A 6367-nucleotide genomic window follows, 5' to 3' on the forward strand; every position below is an offset into this window, starting at 1 on the left:
TTACACTGTCACGAAGAATTAGTCTGCTACCAGTAAATATGTAAGCCACAAAACTTGCTTCTCCGTGCTGCCAAGTACTTCCTGTTTTGTCAGAGATTTCCATTTAGGGGAAAGAACGGATGAGCCTGAGTTTCATGTTTAAAGCATCTCTCCTGAAATTCAGTTTGGAAGCTGTCCATATATCGAGATTGGGGGTGGGAATGGCACATCCTGTCTACACTTGAGGACATTTGTCAGAAAGCTTCATTGGCTTTGCTTTATGAAGAGGGCCGCCAGGAAGAGAGACTCATTAGAAATAATTAGCGTGTGACTTGCCTATGCTATAGCTTTCCTTTAGGCTTTCCATGTCAAATGTGTTTCAGTTTGTGAATGAGTCACTACACAGCCTGTGAAGGAAGAACATGTTCATTTCTAGTAGACTTTTCTCCACAAATATGTAAAACTGCATTCGGCCACATTTACTCTGTGTTCAGTAGGGACAGATGAAAGGTCAAGTGGTGATTAGAAATGGACTACATTGTAAATATAGAATGTCTTTTGGGGAAAGGTTGCAGTAAATGATTTAAAGACTCTTTTGCCATTAAAATAGCGATTAAACAGAACATTTAGGCATAAATGATGAATTCTTTGTCATGTTTTTGTTATATGAACTCAACTTCTAATTAGGTAAGAGAATGTGTCAGTAGAACATAACTTTCAATGTAAACTTTAATCCCCTCTTATTGCTACTAAGGGAATCTTGTGTTGAGGTTATTTTGCAGTCATAGAACCAAGCATTTCTATAAAATTTTCTTTAACCAAATTAGCATAGCCAGCCTTAAGTCAGCTATTTTTCTTTTTTGACCTGTCACTAAAATAAGGAGCTTTTTAATCCCTGACTTACATAATTTCTTCCTTATTGGCTTGCTGGCATTTTGGAAATTTTCAGAGAACTGATGCTGGTTTATAAGATATTTGAAACCACCTACTATAAAGTTTGTAACAGATACTTTCCCCTTTCATCATCTCAGAATGTGCTCCCATTTCTGAGACATGTCTTTCTTTGAAAATTCAGATTTCCTAAATACTCATCATGACCTACAGTTTCATCCTCCATTTTGATTTATAACAGAAAGTTCATCTGTTGAAACCCTTTAAATAATTGTTTCTGTTGCCATGTTCTCCTTTTATTAACCTGGGTCCAAATCAGTGAATCTCCAATTTTAGTGTATTCATAAGCATTACCTTGGGCTACTTGTTCAAAATACATATTCACTTCAGACCTAGTGAATTCAGTCTATGGAGGATTCTTTCACAGGTGGTCTTTGAACCAAATGGATATAGTCCCACTGTCATCTAAATTCTGTTTATAAAGATTTAGTCTTTTTACTTGGTTTTAATCATTGCTATCTCAGAACTTTTTTCCTACTAATCATGGACATCCTTCATTTTTCTGAATGTCCTGATTGGAGAGCTCATCCTACCAGATCTTCAGGGAACTGTCCAAATTCCTTTTCTTGTCAATTTATCTCCCCCCCCCCCCTCCCCAAAGCACACATTTGTAGTTGAGTATGTATATACAATATATGTATATATAATAACACATATACATATTTCTATTGCACCTTGCCTAGTGATTTTTAAATGTGCCTGTTTATCCCACTGGGGAAGTAATTTATTTACCTTTTAAAATATTTTCTGGCAATGTGATACATTGTAGGCATCCAAATGTTTGCTTTGATTCTTTTCTGCTATCACTTGGTTCCTGCTTACCTTCAAACCAGTCAGTCTCCTGAAGATAGCAGATTATTGTCTTTAGTAGTATACCTCTATAATTCTCATATACCATTTCCCTTTCTTTAAATTATCAGTATTTCCTTGGTACTATCTTAAGAATAATTTTCCCATACTGCACACTGGTCTTGACATTGACTTTTCCTGGAACTTTTAAAATTATTCCTTCTCATATGGACTGTACAGTTCAGCTTTTTAAATGAATTTTCCTTAAGTTCCACATTATGGTTCCACATATAAAAGTCCAAATCATACACTTCAAACACAAACTCAAGATGTGTAAGGACCCTTACTCTTCAATGTTTATATATTAACCACATTACACCAGTGTTTTTACTTTTTTAAAGAACTGTTATTTATGGACTGGAAGGATGCACGTTTGGATGGTCAAAGAAGGAACACCAGTTTTATTTGTAATGTGAATTGTCTGAATCTTTTACCCATTTAAAAATCAGGTTATTGTTGAATTTTGAGAATTCTTTGTACATCTTAAACACGTGTCCTTTGTAAAGTTGAGCGATTTGCAGATGTTTTTCCCTAGAATTTTGTCTTTTCATTTTCAGTGTTTTTAGGAGAGTAGAAGCTTTTAATTTGGGTGAAATCCAGTTTTTTAGTTTTGATAGAGAACTTTTTTTTAAACCAAATCTGTTTTCTTCTAGAAGCTTTAGAGTTTGGGGTACATTTTGGCTTATCCTTTGAATTCATTTCTGTATATAGTACCAAAGTATACTTTGGCTTTTGGTGTCGGTTTTTGTTTTTGCATTATGAATGTCTATCCAACTGTTCCAGTGTCATCTGTGAAAAAGCACTAATCTTACATTGATTTGCCTTTTTTCCACCATTGTCAAACAATTGACCATATTTGTAAGTCTATTTCAAGACTCCATTCTGTTCCATTAACTATATAATCAGGTGGCAGTCTTTTTATTTTTTGAAAAGTATTCTGGCTGTTCTAATTCTTTTTCCCATATAAATTTTAGTAATAGCTTGATGATTTCTTACCACTCCCCAACCCCACCCCCCAAAAAGAGCCCATTATGAATTTGATTGGGTTTACATTGAATCCATAAATCAGTTTAGGAAGACTTGACAATACTGAATCTTCTGATCAGTTTCTGATCAGTTCATTTTCTCTCACCATTTTATAATTTTCAACATACATTGCACAAATTTAAACTTATACCTAAGTGTTCCAGTTTATGCCATTTTAATGGTATGTAATCCTCATTTTATAGATGAGGAAAGAAGTAACTTGCCCAAGGTGACAATTATTTAATGACAAAGCCAATTTGAAACTTACACTAATCTGGCTTTAATTATGATGTTACTTTTATTATGAAATTGTTGTGGTTACAGTGGTGGCAGAAAGGAAGCCCTAACTTCTTTTAACGAGAAAAATCCCATTATCATGCTTTTATAAAAGAATTTATTCCGCCCTGGCCAGTGTGGCTTAGTTGGTTGACTGTCACGCTATGCACAGGTTTGTTAGGGCACATTTTTTAAAAGTTTATTGTTAATTGATTTCAGAGAGGGAGAGATAGAAACATCAATGATGAGAGAGAAATATTTCATTGTATATATGTACCACAGCTTTTTTTTATCTACTCATCTATTGATGGGCATTGGTGTTGCTCCCAGTCTTGGCTCTTCTAAATAATGCTGCAGTGAACATGGGAGTGCATATGTCCTTTCGAATCAGTTTTGAGTTCCTTTCGATATATACCCAGAATTGGTAGAGCTTACGCTGTTCACCAGTATGAATTATTTCAAATTTTAAAAAATGTGTACCATTAGCATTTGAATGCCTACTGTGTGCTCACCAGTTAAGATGAAAAACATGATTTCTTGAACAACTCCCATCTATGGGAGGGATAGTGAACACCATAATAGATACATAAACATGGCAGTGGTAGAACAAAAGCTTTTACTTGGTTAGGATTGAGTACTTCATGTTTTCGAGTTCCTTTTTTTTTTTTTTTTGTAGTTAATTTGACAACTATTTAGTGGGAAACGTGTAAAGAGCTTTGAGAGGGGGAAATCATTTCAGAAGGCTTTCTTTGGCTGGTGATCTGATTCCTTAGGAAAGACCACTTAAGAAATAGCCTATGCTGTGGTACATCTACACGATGGAATACTATGCTGCTCTAAAAAGGAAGGAACTCTTACCATTTGCAACGTCATGGATGGAACTGGAGAGCATTATGCTAAGTGAAATAAGCCAGTCAATAAAGGAAAAATACCACATGATCTCACTCATTCATGGACAATAGAGACCATTATAAACTTTTGAACAATAATAGATACAGAGGCAGAGCTGCCTCAAACAGATTGTCAAACTGCAGCGGGAAGGCCGGGGAGGGTTGGGGGGCAGGAGGTAGGGGGGTAAGAGATCAACTAAAGGACTTGTATGCATGCATATAAGCATAACCAATGGACATAAGACACTGGGTGATAGGGGAGGCTAGGGGACTGTCTAGGGCGGGGGGATAAAATGGATACATATGTAATACCCCTTGTAATACTTTAAGCAATTAAAAAAATAGCCTATGCATGGTGAACGAATATAGGTAAGTAGATATTTTTACAAAATGAGAAAGGACATGTTAATTTGTCATCTTAGTTCTTCAAGTCCTAATTTTAAAGAGTATTTTGTTTTAATCAAGTGTATTGATGGCCCTGGCTGGTTTGGCTCAGTGGATAGAGTGTTGGCCTCTGGACTGAAGGGTCCCAGGTTCGATTCCAGTCAAGGGCACACATGCCCAGGTTTCGGGCTCAATCCCCAGTGTGGGGCGTGCAGGAGGCAGCCAATCAATGATTCTCATCATTGATGTTTTTCTCTCTCTCCCCCTCTTCCTTTGTCTCTGAAATCAATAAAAATATATATTAAAAAAAAAAGTGTATTGATGACCTACAATGTGATTGCTCCCATTTATTTTTCAGGTCCCTTTATGAATGATAAAACAAAAGCAAACAGATTACCAGATAAGTGCTTTTATAGTTTAATTACATTTTATTATTTGTAATCTCTAAACCAAAACTTGATTCTTTAAAACATTTTTCATTTTTCTTTTTTCAGGTACCAGCATCAAGGTTTACAGTAATCAAGGTACTCAGTCTTTTCTGAAAATAAATTTGTAGTCTTGTACAAAGTAAAATATACAAGACTTTCTTTCCTCAGAGGCTAATCCATCTCAACGGTGCATTTACATAGTGACCCTACAATTGAACCTAGGTTATTGAACCTGTATAAATACATGTATGAAACTCAGTTGTTTTCCTTCCATAAATAGCTGAAGAGCTGGGTGTACCTGCTTAAGTATTTTTAGATTTGTTTGTTGTTATGGCATATATACTATTTTTCAGGTGTCTTAGCTGCTCAAATTTAGGTTTCTTTAGAATTACTCCTTTAAAAAAAGGGGTTTTTAGCTATACTGATATGAATAAGAACACATGTACTCACAAGTACAGTAATAGGAGATCCATATTCTATACTTTGGAAGTTTGGAAAAATAAAGAATGGCTATAGATTGGCTTGGGGATAGTCAGCTTATTGTCTCTCTCACTAGATCCAATTTAATATTATTTAGATGTTTTGCCAAGGCTAACAGTGGTGTCATTCTGAATTAAATGTATGAGTTGTAAAATTAACAATTTTATATAAAGAAGCCATGGCAGTGACATTGGTTTTGGCTTGTTTGTATAGTAGTTAGCTATTCAAGTATAATGATTTGCTATTTGAACTACACAGATGTTCAAAGTCCAGCAGTACCCTGCTGCTAAACTCGGTGACTAGATTCCTACCTATGAAAGCATGACAGTTGAATGGAGTGATACTGGCATGAGCCCAATAAAAGGTGTGTACACCCGGATACTTGCCCTGAGTGAGTTCACATTGTTTCTTCCTGCTGTCAATGCTACTGTTCAGGTTATGACAATTGTTCTTACAGGTCACGATTCTGACTATTCCTCAGTAACGATTCTGCTTACAGAGCACTTCCACAAATATTCTCATTTATTTTTTGGCATAAAATAAGAGTATTTTTATATTAACTTTACAGATTGAGAAATTTCTTACATGGGTACTTAAATCCACTCCAATACATTCTTGACTCTCCGGAAACATCTTTCTTGTGTGTATATACCTAGAGGTTAAAAGTGGCTGATGACCAGCAGCCATTTCACTAAATACAAAACTGGGCAATGGCATCAATTAATTGCCTACTACCTTGATAGGTACTTTTTATACTTGATCTTAACCAAAAGGCCTAGAAGCAATGGCAGATATTTTTAAAATCTGATTCCAATGCCTTTATTTGCAGTATTTTAACTAAGAAATTTTTAAATAGGCATAAACCTATAATTATTTAGTTGTAAAATAAATAATTCACAACTTTAGCCAATTATTAAGCAGAACTTTCCCTTCAAAAAGACTACTTAGTTAAAGTTGTTTAGGCTTTCCTTGTTCTGAATGCATTTTGATAATACCTATTGCAACAGAACATATGTATATTTCATGACCCAGTAGTTCTGCACAGCATTTCTGTAGGAAATATGATACATAAGAGTAGGTGTGCCAAAACAACTGTACATGTTC

Source organism: Myotis daubentonii, chromosome 1 (assembly GCF_963259705.1).
Source record: "Myotis daubentonii chromosome 1, mMyoDau2.1, whole genome shotgun sequence".
In the NCBI taxonomy this organism is placed as follows: domain Eukaryota; kingdom Metazoa; phylum Chordata; class Mammalia; order Chiroptera; family Vespertilionidae; genus Myotis; species Myotis daubentonii.